The sequence below is a fragment of the Dermacentor variabilis genome, chromosome 3 (genome assembly GCF_050947875.1).
Source record: "Dermacentor variabilis isolate Ectoservices chromosome 3, ASM5094787v1, whole genome shotgun sequence".
NCBI classification, from domain to species: Eukaryota; Metazoa; Arthropoda; class Arachnida; order Ixodida; family Ixodidae; genus Dermacentor; species Dermacentor variabilis.
In genome coordinates, this window is record NC_134570.1 from 52,917,989 (window position 1) to 52,935,506 (window position 17,518).

The 17,518-nt window shown below is 45.9% G+C and overlaps 1 protein-coding gene across 1 annotated transcript in view; it reads left to right on the plus strand.

Annotated features, from left to right (window-relative positions):
* LOC142575603 (uncharacterized) overlaps positions 1-17,518 on the plus strand; it is a 283,677-nt gene that overhangs the window by 125,985 nt on the left and 140,174 nt on the right. Inside the window, exon 2 of the mRNA XM_075685091.1 lies at positions 12,369-12,428. The gene's annotated coding sequence lies outside the window, so the exon portion shown is untranslated. The remainder of the gene's footprint in view (positions 1-12,368; positions 12,429-17,518) is intronic.

A 17,518-nucleotide genomic window follows, 5' to 3' on the forward strand; every position in this document is an offset into this window, starting at 1 on the left:
GGCGTCATATGGAACGGCACCCCCAACCCCTCCCTCTACACCCCTTTCCCCCACGGTATATACGGCATTGAAACACCCGAGCCGCTATATACGACACGGTTGCACGCTTTCCGCTAACTGTACGGTCCCCTCGCAAGTTGCCAGCGGTACGAGCCGTTGCGAGAAGAGGCGACCCTCTCAACCGAACAAACGGGGAAGGCAGTCGAGAGATTGCCAAGTCGATGGAGGAAAGGGGGGGGGGGGGGCGGCGAGGCAGGGGTGTGATGCGCCAGAGAGCGGTTGGATGAAGGCCGGCATCGCGTCTTTGAGCGTGCCGCCTCCACGTCGGCCTTGAATGGTGAACGCGACCACTCGTGGCCCGTTAGTATAGAACCAAAAGTACTATTACATACGTTGGCCGGGCGCGGACGACTAAAAACGCTCTTGCGCATACCGCGCAAGACTCGCAGCTCCCCTACCTCCCGTTTTATCGCTACGGCCAGGTGAAAGCCCTGCCGCCCGTAATCGTGTCTGCATAATTCAGGCGGAACGCAATACTCTCGCCACGATAGGCAGTTATTGCGCTGCTGCAGCTATTCGCGCGACGGAGTGCGATGATGTTCGAGAGCGGTGCTTACGCTCGTGAACATTCTTGTGCCGTTATTTAGGTGAACGTTAGAGGAGCCCCAGGTGGACAATGTTAATCCGGGGCACTTGACTACTGCGTCCCTCATACACCCGCTGCGCAGTTTCGAAACCTTAAACCCCATAGCTTAAAATTTTTGGGAAAGCTTGCCGCGCATGTTGATTGCGTGCCTAATTACTTCACAGATTAAGGGTCGAGCTAGAAGCAGCCCCTATCTTCAGAGAAGTGAAGGAACTTGTTAGCGACAGTTGCTACTCAGCTGTCTCACGGCCAGAGCTGCAGCCCCCACTGATCCTAGGTCCACATAACTTGAGACGTAAGCCTATTTCTCCATTTGCTACTCTTATGGTAGCTATAGTCGCGACGATTCACGTGTTAGTAACAACGACGATTGACCAATGACAAATGGTTCTCATAGCACACTTGCTGCAGAGTCTACAGTGGTTGCTAGAAAACTTTAACCAAACAGAGATTTCCAAGTCGACACGATAACCTGGTGGGTCTTTTTTCTTCGCATCATTTTTTTTTCTTTTGCGATTCGTCAGGGACTCGCCTTTACTTCGGCGCCTCCTTCCCACCATCGCTTCTGGTTAAATCGCAACTCGGAATCCCTTCCCCAGGCTCCCAATGAAGTCAATTTACATGTAAGCTTCTGGGATTGCCACTGGACCTCGACTCGTCACGAAAATGTGATTTTACTTCCAAGCGCTGCCCAAAAATACAAGAAATAAGAGAGAGAGAGAGAGAGAGAGAGAGAGTAATCCAGGAAAACCACGGGGAAAGTGGGAGATGGAAATTCAAGACGACAAGCAAACCAAGGACAAGGAGAAATTGGTTTGAGTTGAGTGCCAGGGGAAGGGCAAGCAACTGTGGAAGGATATATAGAAACGAATACAAAACGTCACACATGAGAAGTCCCCGCTGTACAACGCTCACTTTTCCACTTTGTAGTGCGATGTGTCGAAAGATATCGCTCACTTGATTTCGACTTCCCGATTTTTCGCGTAAGAATCTTTTTCCTCCCAAATTAAGAAACTTTCCCCCGCTAAATCAGAAATTCGTTATGCGCGCGGTTCTGGCAATTGTAACGTCATTTGCATCACAATCACAGTGGGACATTGAATTCTCGCTCTCAAAAAAGAAAAGAAAAACAAATAAAAAAGAAATAACAGTAAACCATTCGGCGTATCGAAAACTCCCGTCGTCCCAATCGCACGGCATTACAGCAAATTTCTTCCGCGTTTGTGTATTATACCCACGCGAAATTCTCCGTAAGCACTACCGCATCAGGCTTTGTCGCCATCTGCGCACGTCATTGATTAGCAGCCAAGAAGAGAGAATGTACCACGCTTAAAAATAACAAAAAAAAATGGTAACAGTAGAACTCCGATCGTGCTTCAAAATGAGACGAGCACTTGAGCTGGAAAAGAGTCACGGCAACAACTAAACAAAAAGACAGTTATGTAAAAAGAGAGAAGTTTAGCGCGGAAGAGGACAAAATAACCAAAACGTAAATGCACACATTCAGACGAAGAAAGGGGACCAGTGTCGGCATTGTGCAAAAAAAAAAAAAGAGAAAGAAAACAATAAAGCCAGAGAAAGATAAAAAAGAGAGCAAACGGAAACGTCCAGGGTTTCGATCACTGCCGCGATAAAGTGATGGATTTCGCAAGATTCTTCTGCTGAGGCCCGCTTCTCGCTTTTTGGTAAAAAAAGAAACGAAAAGAAAAGATTAGGAGAAAGTTTTCGAGTAAGACCATAATTTCGACTTTATTTCTTGAGAGAGCTATAAGAGAGGCAACGGTGACTGCTTGGAGGATACCCTTTGGCGGCTTCGTTCGATTCGCTCGCGGTCGGCTAACCCAGACAGCAGCGACTGCCGGAAAAGTTATATATCTTACTGGATTAAGACATCTAAGACAGTAATCCCCAGTGGCCAACAAAGTTTGCCAAAGAATAAATCAGTTGGCACGTCTACATTGTTTACCGCGCAGCCTAATGCAACAATATGAACCTTACTTTACGAGCACCCGACGTGCTTAAGTACAACTGTTATTATAGTGCAGTTTAAGGTTGCTGTGTGCATAAATAAGAAAATGAATTATTTGATAATTAGTTAGTTATAAATAGTAGTGCAGCCGTTATAACAGTGTGGTATGCGCTATAAAATTTGAGCATACGTATAAGTATACGTGCAATATGTGTACTATGCATATATGCTTATGAGCAACCTAGTTAGCGCTCCCACCGCTTCAGTCGACCACAAAAGTTTGGGGTACAAGGAGCTCCCCGACAAATGTGAACGTCTACTTCGATCGCAATGCATGTAGGTCGCGAAAACCACTGCAGCTTCAAAGATTGAAGTTGAGGCTATCCGTTCCTCCATCGCGGGAATTATAATTCTTTTTTTTTTTTTGGAAATCCGCTGTCCCGTAAACTCTTGTGGCCCACTAAACATTCACGCACAATATGTTACCTGCGGTGCCAGGGGAAGGGAAGCGCAGTCGAAGACGGCAGTAAATTATGCGAGATGACGTCACGAAATCAGAAAATTGCCAGGCGCAAGTCGGCAGCAGTTAGCGCAAGACAGAATAATTGGACATGGCTGGGAGAGGCCTTCATACTGCAGTGGTCATGAAAATAGTTGCTGATGATGATGAACGATGATTATGATGACGCACTCACACTCTCACTCAAATATCACTGCATTCATTGCCTCGCTTCGCCGTTCAGACGTTTATCGCTTGAATCCGGTTCGTAAGTCCCGAAACACAATGGATGAATGAATAATCCTTTACTTCAAGACAGGGGACGGCTAAGCGCCGCTGCTTGGGGACTAGGTGGGAAAAAACGTCCGGGTTCGGGAATCGTTGGTTCAAGTGCAATTTCATGTCAGTCTTCGTTCTTCCGAGTCATGCGGACACTTGTACTTTAATTCTAGGTACATGTGAAGCTCGGTCGCTCTCACAATAAACAATATTCCGATGCACTTCAGCTACGCGCACCAGACGGCATCGGCAGGCATGGAAGCATGAAGAATTTTACTGACGCACCCTTCTAAACCACAGAACGCGCTCCACTTTGGCATATTTCGCGCGTGACGAAGTTCAGCAGGAGGCCGCCATCGTAAATGTCGCGATTTCACGGTGCAACTTATACGCAAATCTTGTTTCTGGCATCAAGCGACGTCGCGTTATTACTGACGACGATGCAAAGACGCCGGCAGGGTGCCTACGCAGAAAATGCGTCTAAAATGTATGCCTTGCAGTTTGGGCTTCAATATATGAAGTTTATCGAGAAGCACAGTCGTTCAGGAAACGGGTCGTAATAAGGGGAGGGGGGGGGGGGGGGGCGTGCGACTGCGCTTAGGATCTTAACGTATTCAATTTTACGCCGTTGACATTACTTTTAGTTTTCAGGCGACCACATGTGTATTACGGTACGCGGGACGCACGTTAGAGTTTCGATCTCATAATAAGGGCGCTGGAAAAAAAAAAGAAAAGAGCACTCGCGAAAGCAGGCTTCTCTGCAATAAGCGGCTTTGAACGGGAAAGCAAGCAGACAGGCTCTGGGGGCGTCGGGAGAGCTGTTATCACTCTAAGCACCTGTTTGTGAATATCTAATCACGCTTTCATGCCTAGAACTTTTCTCTGCGTGTGAATGAAGCTGCAAGTTCACAAAAAAAAAAAAACGAACTTCTAAAACGTTCCAGTTACGAAACTTGAGAATTAAATTACATTTTGGGGTTTTACGAGTCAAAGCCACGATCTGATTACGAGACACGTCGTAAAGGGATGACTTGTGATCAATTTTGACCGCTTGGGATTACTTAACGTGCTCCCGACTGTGCAGCACACGTAGTGCTCTTGCATGCCGCCTATGTCGGAAGGCGAACGCCACCGCGGGGATCGAACCCGCGACATCATGCTGAGCAGCGCAACGCTACAGCCACTGAGTTAACGCGGCCAATAATCACGGCACTTCCCATAGGGACCAGACTTCAGGATACTACAGATACCACCGCTGATTGAAGGCTGTAGATAACAGGACTTAGTTATGACGCGTTACTTGCCCGAGCAACGCGTCTATGAAGAAAGATTTACGAATGCCAGTACAAGCCAAACTAAATTAACAAATATACCTAAACGGAACTTCTCTTTTTTTTCCAGTCGGATTGGCCTCTTCGAATAGGTTTTAATAAGCCATAAGCGACAATGCATCGGATTCGATGCATCCATGGACTGGATTCCAAGAGAAGGAAAGCGTAGCAGGGGGTGGCAGGTAGTTAGGTGGGAGGATGAGATTAAGAAGTTTGCAGGTACAACATGGCCACAATTAGCACATGACTGGGGTAGTTGAAGAATTGTGGGAGAGGCCTTTGCCCTGCAGTGGGCGTAGCCAGGCTGATGATGATGATGACGACGACAGTGATGATGATGATGATGACGATGATGACGACGATGATGATGATGATGATGATGGTGATGATGATTATTACGATGCATCGAAGCGTCGTTTCGGTTTGTTGCTTGCTTGCGTCAGATCAGTCAAGTAACTCCTGCAGATCGACGACGTCCGGAGTTCGCACTGGAATTTCCATGTCTGCCTTGACGAAACTAAGTGATCTGAAGAGCTTGAGAAAAATTGTAGAAGGCCATTCAAAGACAAGCTTAAGTTAAATCATGAACAGCGGTAACACGAGTACGCAGCTGACCGGACGACAAGACAACGACGACGAAGACTACGACTCGACATGACGAACAAGACGCAGCGACGTCAACAAAACACTGACCTGTTGACAACAACGGCAACGAGACGGCGATGGCGTCCACGTCGTGCAGCTCGGATGTAAACCGTTGATGGGGACTAGCTGCGTTCTCTCTCCTCTCGGCTCGTTCTGCGGAGTTAACAAGTTTAGGATGAAAACGGTGACAGCTGACACGACCGCATTTGCAAACACACCCACGAAAGCTACGAAAAACCTTTAATTCCCTCTTTACAAATATAGGCCCAAGCCCACTGACCCAACTTGCAAAATGTAGTGGTCCAAAAAAAAAAAAAAAGAAAGGAAGACGAGGGCGAGTAGCGAGAGTACTAAAACGAAAGCCCGCATATGTTCGACACTTTTCCATTGCATAATCACAATATTACAAGACGAGCTTGCTGTAAAAAGGTAAACAGCAAATTACCATTATCCGTCGAGAGACACTGCGCGCCTTTCTTTTATGCAAAAACACTCAAAGATACTTTCCGTGCATCTTTGTTCCGGCGTAGTAGACTGATGAGGCACGTGACCGGAAGTTTCTCAGGGCCGCAGGCTCGCTGCTGTTATCGCACGCGCGAGACCTCCGGCAGCTTTCGCTTTACAAAAGTAAAGCGAAGCCCATCCGGAAAATACGGCGACCGAAAAATATAAAAAAACAATAAAAAGTAATACAGAAATAATGAGGCCACAATGTGGTGGTCAACATCATCGCATTACCGCACGTGCCCCTACCCACGACGTGTTCTGCATAAGGAAACGCGTGCTTGGCGCACTGCAGAGCGGATACTACGAATACAGGCACTTAATCAAGCCCCGCAGAAGAGAGAGATATATAGACATGTATATATATTCTCTATCCCTTTGAGACTTTCTCCTTACTCGTAGTAAAATAAGGATGATAAACCCATGCAAGTTGAACCTGCTTCCGAAATTTTTAATTTCTGCGCCCTTGAGAATGACCTTCGGATCTCCGTACTGAAAGCGCTCGCAGATTTAGCCGCACAATGAGAATGTATTTCCCTCTCCCTTCGTTCTCTGAACTTCACAGCGTCTCGCACTTCCTTCAAGTCCTTAGCAAGGTCATGCACGTGTTTCAAAACAGAGCGAGGAAGTTGGAAGACAAAAGGTAACGTAAGAAAGGAAACGACTGGGCACGTGGTGAGGCAAGCATATGCACAATCCGAAAGCCCGCATGTCGTATTATAATACATATACTGGGCTCGCGAACCGCGTGGCGTTATTGGAAATGCTGCGAGGGAAGCCCATTTTGTGCTCTTTGCTTTGAATTTCGACTCCGTCTCGGAAATGTATTCTCGTCAGCGACTGCCCTATATTAAAGCCCAGAGATATATTTCTCTCTCTTTCTCTCTCTCTCTCTCTCTCTCTGCGCACCTCGAATGGCCTTAAAGTTTTTCTCGGGCGATGGAAAGGGGTTTTCTGTGGAGAATGGATAATACTCACTTATGCTCTCATTCAATTTGTACCGAACGCGGAAGTGCAGTTATGCCAGAGACAAAGACGTCTCCTTATAACTTTCTTTTTCTTTCTTTTCTTTTTGTCGACTTCGCGATCTTTCGCTAGAGAGAGTCGTACTACTCGGGCACGTCTTGAATTGTTAACAGCGTTATGCGAACTAGCGGATCCAATTTCGCGCAGGAAATAATAATAATAATAATAATAATAATAATAATAATAATAATAATAATAATAATAATAATAATAATAATAATAATAATAATAATTATTATTATTATTATTATTATTATTATTATTATTATTATTATTATTATTATTATTATTATTATTATTATTATTATTATTATTATTATTATTGCTGCGTTATTTTAAGCAGATGTGGCGCCTTTAAGGGAACTCATTGACGAGCATAAAGAGAGTGGTGAACGAACTCCGAGTTGAGTGAAAGCGGTAGACATTTAATATTGCTGTGTTGAAACCCATATATCTGAATATGAAAATATATCTGCATTGTTTATGAACCCTCCTATTAGCAATGTAAGGGCACCACCCAGTTGCACAGCTAACAGAAGTTTGTGGGACAGTCACCGTATGTACAGGCCCGATTACATGTCTGCGTTTCTCAAATCCTCACGCTTCTTATTTAACTGCCACGTTAGAGCGGGTCGAGAACCCTGACGCCCGTTTTTTGTGACGAGTAATCACCACCAATATTCAAGTTATGCAAGTATACCTGCTATTCAAAACTGTCCTGGTTGGGAAACATCGGCTAAGTGCAGAGACAGAATAAAACTCGGCTTGTTTTACCGCACACATTCTCGGAAGATTGGCGTGGATAGGTATTTGTGCCTTATTTCACGCCGCTTTATGCCAAACCACCGTGACCATGCCCTTAGGCTGTCGTCCTAACGTTTTTCAAGTCTTCCGTTTTTCTTTTGCGACACCGCTTCGCGATGGAACAAGCTTCCGCGTAGCAATTAAGGTTTCCAGTCCCACGAAAATGTTACGGCTATTGCAGAATATGATCGTTTTAATGGGTGCGTTCGCGCGCTTTTATTTCGCTCTTTTATGCACGGTGCTTCTGTATGCGGGTGGCTTTTGTTTTATTGCATACTTTAAAATTCCCCCCTGTTATATTGCCTTGACGGCGTTGCAAGCCTCTTAAATAAAAAAAAGAAACGAAGAAAATTCAAGAATCTGCTTACTTTACACGTAAAAGCTATAGCAGGTCCCGTAATGCGTAGAGGAGATAACCCGATATCTCTAATAGTAGCGGAACAGGAACCGACCGAAGCTAAGCACCGTAGAGGATCGCAGAACCGCAATCGCAACCTGTCTTACTCGGCGACCACGCGCGGGCGGCGGCGCGGGAAACGATTAACAGCGTGCGGAGAAGGCTTCAGGTTAGGGCCCCCTATCAGAAGCGTTCTTTTCGCAGTCGTTCGAATCTACAGACAGTGCTATCTATGGCAAGAGAACTGACAACAACAAAATGTGCGTCTATGCATACACGTTCGAAGTGTCGTACAATAATGTTTACATATGCTGCACGTCCTTGTAGAATGAATGGCAAAATTATTTGTTTGCTCATGCCAAAGTTTATTGCATAAAGTGTTGATTGGGTTTGCATTGAACTTCATGTTGTTGTTGCTTCTGCTCGCGCCATAGCAGAGAAAGGAAGTGCGGTGACCAGATTAGTAATCTGGGTGCCACATAAATGTGGCCCGCAAGACAGGGGTCAACGGAGATCACTGAGAGAGGCCTTCGATCGACTCACGGTAAATATAAACGATGATCGTGATGAGAACGACATGAAACAGTACGATTGTTTGCCGACTGATGTACCAGGGTGAATAACTCCTATTCAATACTTAGGTACCCATGCGTACCTAGATAAATGGGCATAGACGTTTTTATACGTACAAAAGAAGATATTACGAAAAAGCAGCAGTGGATGAAAAAGCAACGCTAGAAAACATAAATTAGGATGAAACCATAAAAAAAAGAACACATCGTACAAAACAAAAAAAATTACGCCTTAGCTGCTAAAGATAAAAAAATATATTTCTGACTTGTTTTAAAGCATGCTAGAATGACTGTATTTCACTTACTTTAGAACCGAGCTCTTTCTAAAATAATAATAATAATGGCGACATAATATAAAGGCAGCCAATTTTCTATAATTTGTTCGCATTTGGTTGCGTACAGCCAGAAGAAAGAAAAAGAAGAACTCCACACGGTGGTTAAAGTCGTCCGTATAGGCAAAGCTGGCTAAGTCAATCATACTTTAAAGTGCAGTCAATTCACGGGAAACAACGCCGCCGTTAAACGTAACGGTGGCCATTCAGCGGAAGAGCCAATGCTGCTTGCGGACCACTTTTAATCTTTTTATTTTTTACTTTCATAGATAAGAGTAGGTCAGCTACTATGCCAGGCATGTCCCACCTATTTATTCGGCGCACGTCTGAACTGTGATGCAGTGGCGCGGACACATTTTGCCTGTAAACGCTCCGCAGGAAACTTTAACCTCAACGTGCTTCGCGAGCAAAGCAATCAAATGCCGTTGAAATGGCTGGAACTGTTGATGTTGTTGATGTTGAGTCCTTTCGTGGCCGCGCAAGCCAATGTTGAAACCCGCTAGCGCTTGGTATTCTTCGCTTTAGATACGTGTGCGAGCGACGAAGAAGGTGTACTGAGAAAGAAGAACGGAAACCTTTTTTGCAGAAACGTGGTGTAGTTCTCGAGAGCATTCTCACGACATGGCTCTTATTGTTGTTTACTTTAGGAGTAAATCATAAGAAACTGAGCCATTTTGGCGAGGTCTTTATTACAGAGTGACTGTGGCTGAGCAAGTCATGGGCAGCGAAAGGCGATCATATTCTTACAATACTTTTTCGTGTGCACAGAGTTAGACCGGCGTTTGTGATAAGTGTGCTCGTGTGCAGTTCATATTCTTACAATACTTTTTCGTGTGCACAGAGTTAGACCGGCGTTTGTGATAAGTGTGCTCGTGTGCAGTTAGGTATGCAGGGACGCGCTTATGCCCTGTACTGCGGACGTAGCTTCAACTGAACCGTGCGCTTGGACCTACATCTAGTACGCTAAGGCCTCTTCCATCAATGCATGAGGACAAAAATGTGTATATGTTGTTCGGTTAGCGGCATGGACTGTCGTCAAGTGAGATATCTGTTGCGGTGCTGTTGACTTTACTTGCGTCATTATCATTTTTTTCACAGACAGATATAATTACGTATATCTAGTTGAAAGGTCAACGTTGTTGGCATCTGTATTGGTATTTCGGTAAGTCTACGTTGAAATTATGTGTGTATGTAAGTACATTTCCCGGATAAGCCTGTTTCGTTTGTGTCTGTTAGCTCACGCCTGACGGTGGTGCGTTGGTGAAGCTTTTACTGCCTGTCATCCATGCGGAAGTTGTTCAGGTCTTTATTGTAAAGTGTATTTTTACACTTTCTTTCGTTAATTCTGTTCACAACTACTCCTTGGCAACTATATGCGCACTGTTACTGCAGTACTCCACCTGAACGTGTATAAGTGGGGTGTCATGCGCCTGTAAAACTATACTCGATAAAGGACCGTGGCCGGCCAAAAGGACGAATTCTTTTTTTCAACGTGCACTTACTGATGTATACGCATACTGGGCTCGCGTTACTATTCATTTTATTTTGCTGCGTGAGTCGCTCCACAATGACTTATGACAAACAGAGAAGATTAAGAGTGAAGCAGGATAAAGTGTGTTATGTAATAATTGAGCTTAGGAGAGAGAAGTCGATATCGGCAGATAAAGTAATGCCTATAGCTCACGCAACTAATGGTACATTAGCCGTCACTGAGTCAGCGTTTCCATCGGCCATATCATGCTGAATACACCGGTTCTCGTCCGAGACAGCGTTAGGGCAAAAAGAGGTGCGGAATACTGTTAAACAAGGCTTGCGTGTGAAGAAAACCTTTAAACAAGACAACCGGTATTAGTGGTTCGCCTGTGAGAAATGCTCACCAGGAGAAAAAAGATAAAACAATGTGTCCAGTCTACAGGCTCGCCATAGTTAAGACTGGGCCATGCCTATAAGCATTCTGTAGGAACCACCTTCCGTCGCCCTGCCCTATCTCTGTCGTTCCTCGAAACTTCTTCCCCAGCGTTGAGTACGTAGCAGGCTAGAGTCACATACCTCAGGCTGCGAGCTCTCTCTCTCTCTCTCTCATTGGAGTTCCTCGCTCACTCCTAGCTCTTTCTCTAAAAACCATCTGTTGGTTGCCTTACGCCTGTAATATATTACGGTCTATATACAGAACGTGCAGAGGTTTAAAAAGAAAAGCTCTATATGGAGGCCGAAGTCGTTTACGTCTAAGGTCTGTCCGCGTCCGTCTAATCAATATTTATGAGGGCCGTACGAAAGATGGGTTCAGACTTGCATGATACTTCCCATGGCTAGCCCTATTGCTCCCACACGCTTGACGGAACTCCGACGGCTGATTGCTAAATCACTGGACTGACGTTTCCTTTTTTTTCTTTTTTTTCTCTCTCTTTCTAGGAACCAAGACTTCTCGAGCGAGTGCATTAGGCCTAGGAACTTCTCCTAAGTAATGCTTAGCGTATACTACCACCCGCATCAAACCCCGACGTCACTTGCACTGTACATAGATACCACACCTAGCTTTGGGCGAGCAGGTTCATCTTGACATAAAACACGCTAAGGAAGAAGACGAAAGGAACACATACGACAAGACTGGCGCTTACCGTATAGCTATACCATTAGCCATTACCACTTACCATTAGCTACCGTAGCATCAGCGCCAGTCCTGTCGCATGTGTTCCTTTCGTCTTCGTCTGATGCGCGTCTTTATGAAAACTGTGCGTAGAGACCGTCGGAGTGCGTGCAGTGACGTCGACGTGTAATTTGCATAATGTTCGTAAAGTGGATTCCCGCTCGATTTCTCCTTTCTTCTATTTCGCGTTATGCTTAGGCTTAATGCATGGAACCTTTTAGCCAGCGTAATTTTTTTTCTCTGCGAATTTGCCCATGCAGGTTGCGACCATGTCCATATTCTGCATAAATGCGCTACATATTTACGCCTGTAATATATATATATATATATATATATATATATATATATATATATATATATATATATATATATATATATATATATATATTCTCACTGGCAACAATTTACCCTTTTGTCCACTCTCACTGTCCCTTTTCTTCCTTATTTCCTACATTTAAATTTGAACCACAGCTAATTACCCCCATGCTTCCCTGAACTTCATTGCCTGCAGGCTTTACATGGATGGTCGTGATTAGCAAAAATCGTGCCCCTCGGTTTATATGCATTGGCCGTGGTGTCAAGAGCTTTGCCAAGAAGGCATGACGTCACCCGTGCTCTGTCTTACTTTCGGCATTTCAACATGTCCTAATTAAAAAAGATTATTAGTATATGTATATATTTTAATGACCTACCTTGACAGTGCAATTTCTCACGCAGGTAATTGGCGCCTTCTCCGGAAATCCCCCTGAAACGACGGAGCAACGCTGTCTTTCTCAGGTGATTTTTCAAAAGTTTTTCCGAACAGAGAGAAAGCGGTCTTGTGTGCGTGTGCGTGTGTGTTCAAAGCAGAACCACTGGCGAGCTGCTTCGATGCCACCATTAATGCAGTCTAGCCTCGCTTCTCGCCCCGGTTGACGGGATAGGGCACCGCTTTCGCAACAGGTTCTCTCCAGCCTTGCAAGAGACACACACGCACACGCGAACGCACGGACACAGGCACAGAAATCGTGCTCAGCAGAGCGTGCGTCGCGAACTGATCGATGGTCAGCCGCAGGTCGCACTTGACGTGGCTGTGCCAGGGGCGCACGGGCGTTTTTTTTTTTTTTTTGCAAGGCTGAACCATGGCCTTGGATCGAAAAAAGGGGGCTGACCTATACCTAGATGCACGGCGAACGTCTTTTCTTTACGTATAGGTCAGCGGCGAGCATGCAAGGACTCGAATGCAGTCCAGATCGATTAGCCAGTGACAGGATCGCGCAGGGGATCGTGGAAGAGAGAGAGAGAGCGGGTTACAGCGCGACTGTAAGCTGAGGTGCCGAGGGAGCGGAAACGGCAATCGAGGATGAAAGAAGATGAGGTGAGTCACTAGTTCAGGAAATTCGCACGAGCATATCGGATGGAATTGGATGCCGTGCAGTCTAGCGGTAATTGAAGTTCATTCCGAGAAGCCTTCGTCACGGCGGTGGAAATAATTAGGTGTGGGTTGTTGTTGCTGTTGTTGTGCTCGCTGATGAAGTGGATGATGAACTGTGAAGGACGACGTTACTGCAAGAGGTGAGCCAATGCTTAAATGTGAAACTGTAATAATGCGTCACCTTCTGTTTATTTATTTATTTATTTATTTATTTATTTATTTATTTATGTATTTATTTATTTATTTATTTATTTATATGTTTATTAGGCACGGGACAAGCTGCAGTATGTCCCCTGCTAGCAGTGCAGGTAGGGTGCGTGTGATTCGGGCGTAATCACGAGGAACGTCATGTACGCCAACCCCGGACGTCACCCTCGTAATTAAAACCACAGACTCGTACCTGCTACGTTGCTACTACGCACCACCTGCAGAATCACGCGTGCGCTATCGCACTCACTCACTCACTCACTCACTCACTCACTCACTCACTCACTCACTCACTCACTCACTCACTCACTCACTCACTCACTCACTCACTCACTCACTCACTCACTCACTCACTCACTCACTCACTCACTCACTCACTCACTCACTCACTCACATTTGCTCGCTTACAGCTGCCACAGCCAGTCGATCAAAGTCGCAACCGCGGTACAGTCGATACATTCTTGAGACTAGTGATAGGTTCCGTAGTCACGCCTTCTCGGCGGCCGACTGATCGCGCACGTGTTCACTTCTTGTTTGTTTTTTGTTTTCATCCTTAGCAGTGACACCTATTAGAGCTACCATATACATCACGTTGAAAGAATTGCTTCTTTGTGTGTGTGTATGCAAAATACTCGGTCCATATTCGTGCTCCGCTAAGCAGAGATGCGCTCTCACTTAACTACCTGGTTGCACTGCCTGTGGATATCACCTACTCGATCTCACCCACTCGACCTCAAGAGCAACGACCTCCATGGTTGAAAGGAATGTTCTCTCTCTCTCTCTCTCTCTCTCTTGAGGACAGCCACCGATAATCTTCCTCCTCTCACCTCGCGAAGGCCGCATCGCCGAGTAGACCACAACTCGGACCACTGGGTGCATGCCCCACCTGGTGTATGAGCGCCCGAACGAATAGCATATAGGTTCTTGTGACCAGCGATATTTTGTCTGGTCACGCCTGTCAGACGTTCCCCAGGAGCCCTCTACATTCCGTAAGCGTCGTCTAGAGCTGCCAACGCATTACAAAGACCAAGGTTTTTTTTTTCTTTTTGTAACCAGAACACTCGATCCATGGTCACGTTCCACTAAAGAGAGATGTGTTTTGAATGTCCTACAGGATTTTCTTGTGGCGAGCAACCTTGGTAGCTTGATTTCCTTTGTAAATTTTGTTGAGATTTCCGCTTTTATCGAGAGAGAGAGAGAGACAGAGAGCAGGGACAGGAAAGGCAGGGAGGTCAACCAGACGAGCACCCGGCTTGCTACAGTACACTGGGGGTAAGGGAAAGAAGGAATAGGAAGAGGAAAAGAGGAAGAGAGTGAACACTGAGTGTGTGTGGTTGCGAATTTGCACTAACGTTGCATGAACAATTCGACATGCATGTGCATGTGTAATGCTGCGTTTATATGCACAGTGTGTATGGACATCTAATAACACATGTGGAACGTATCTCTGGTAAGGCTTATTACTTTTATTTTGCATTTACATTTTTTCACAGACCTCGTATGCCTGTGTGTGTGGTATGTCTGTGAGCGTTATAATTATGAGGAAAGAGGTAACCTGACCTTCCTAACAGTTTCTTGGGAAAGCCTGTGTCAATGCAGGGCTTTTTTCCAGTTTAACAGTTCATCTACGCTTAATAAGCAGCAACAGCAACAACAACAAGAACAACAACGCAAACAGTTTTTGTTTCTTTTCTATTTTGTTTTCTTTTATTCTCTGTTGCGTTTGTGAGAGATTTTCAGCCAATAAATGCTGCGGGCGCCCGGGGAGCGTCTTCAGCCGACAGAAAATAAAAAGAAGCGCCTTCTATAGCTCTCTGGCCAGAGCTAACTCCGTAAGCAGACTGGCAATGCTTCCGCACGGTTGCACATAAACTTTATGACGCTACCAACCCCCATAGCCGGTGATGCAGTTGATGCTGAAGAGGGCCCTTCTACTTAGTCCCTGTTGGGGCTCGTTTGGTTGCCGATAACGGTCGAGATGACTGCCCCGTGGCCTCCCGCATACGCTGCTCACTGCGTAGCAAGAAGCCGTGCACACAGTGCCGAGGAACAGGCAGAACCTAACAAGCATGGAAGGATTGGCCCAGGACCCCGTCGGGCATTCTTGTGTGCCTTTATTCCTGAACGCCTTTGGATCCGAAACAAAACGCGTAGTGAACTGAACGACTTCTCTAGTAGCAGTTGTAAGCGGTTCCAGATCAAGGACAAACGTCGCGAAACTGCAGCACAGTGGACTGTGACGGACGCCGTAATGAAGGGATCCGGATTACTTTTCACCACTCGGGGTTCTTTGCTCGTCACCCAAATCTAAAGGCACGAACGTTTCCCTGCATTTCGCTACCGTCGAGAGGCGGCGACCGCGACAGTGAAGCGAACCCGCAGCCTAATGCTCAACAGAAGAACGCCATATAGCCACTAAACCACCACGGTGCGTGTCTGTGACAGCTTGAAAAAAAAAAAAAATGGGGGAAAAAACGCGCAATCAAGCGAGCGTAACTCTCAGAAATAGGAATTCAGACAGCCTGTAGGCAATCTGTGTAGACTTCAAATAGAATACTGCTTTGCCTCCTCGTATACGTATTCCTTCTTCTCAACAGAAACTACATATTTTGTTGACAAAAGATCTTTAGATGTTTGTTTGCTGTTAGTTATCGTTGTCTACGTAAAGATTTCCAGGTCGGTTCTGTGCAGAACGTTTGTAGGTAATCTGTGGACAAGCGCTGCGAACAATTAAGCCAATGGCAAGACATCGGTTAACTTTCAAATATATATATATATAGGAGGCCCCAGTGATCAGACTGAAGCTGTAGTTAGTATCCACAGCGTGTGCGACGTTCATCTTCAGGCTGTTTGCAGTCAAGGAAGTTGGCTCCTAGCGCTGACTAATAACGAAAACAACGATAAACGAGGCGAAACGCCAGTTTACCACGTACAATTCCGAAGGGCTAAGAGGTTTGCTACTTAGCTTTCTTTGACTGGCTAATACGACAACCAGCTTTCGAAGTGTCGCACACGTTTATGAGAGAGTGCAAGCGCCTACCGTAACGCACTGAGACGCTCCCAGTATCATTATGCAGCAAGAAATCAATCCCTATTTCAATCGGTATCCTCGGACACACGGGTGGCCTCGCTTGACGTAGCTCCATATCAATCCCACTACACCTTCACTGACGACAAAACAGAGGTTCTCCGTAATAAACGCTAATTCAGAAGCATTAGACTTATAGTCGCCGGCACAGTTATATGTATTAGTTATATGCAATCGTTATAGTCCCCGGCACTCCAGATATGTAAGTAAACCCCGTCGAAAACAAAGGCAAGACGACACTTACTGCTGAAACACAAGACTCTTGCATTTGCTGACCATTGGCGTCGTCACTCTAGAAACTTTGTTCGCGTAGCAACAGAAACATTTTACTCTGTGGGCTCGTTTCTTCTACATCGACAGCTTTTATATTTCCTTGTGTTGACGGCTATCTATGTCGTAAGTCTGAAGTTACCTACAAGAGGCCACTGCATAATCCTGGACGTGATTAATTTTCAACCGGAAAGTCCCATTCTTGCATTGCGCACTAAGTTGCCGTGAAAGAACAACCCACAATATTGACGCTCAAGTTCATTCATAAGGGTACCGGCAAGTAGGATTTCTGAAAAAAAATTGGAGGACGCTTAAGCTTCGCCTTCAAGAGTGGAACGCGACAGCGTTCCCGTCGACCCGCCAAGGGGTGTAAGACAATGGGCTACGGCGCAGCGACTACGCGCCCAGCATCGGACGCGGTGAGCGTTGAGCAACGCAGCGTTCGGCGCGACAAGGAAATGTGCGCCTGAGCAAGCGACGCACGCCTGAGCCTTAGAAACAGCTCGTTTCTAAGGCAACACCGCGTTCACTAGAGGCGCTTTTGTACCGCTTTGAAGCATCGAACTCGTGGCTCAGTGGTAACGTCTCCGTCTCACACTCCGGAGACCCTGGTTCGATTCCCACCCAGCCCATCTTGGAAGTTGCTTTTTATTTATGAAGTGCCTGCCGTGATTTATCGCTCACGGCCAACGCCGCGGACGCCGACGCCGACACCGACGCCGACGACACCGGCTTTTCTGCGACACGAGCTCCTTAACGCTATCGCGTTAATAGAGAATGAACTCTGAGGTTTACGCGCCAAGAGCACGACATGATAACGAGACGCGCCACAGTGGATGACTCCCACTTTGATCAGCCGTGGTTCTTTACCGTGTACCTAAATCTAAA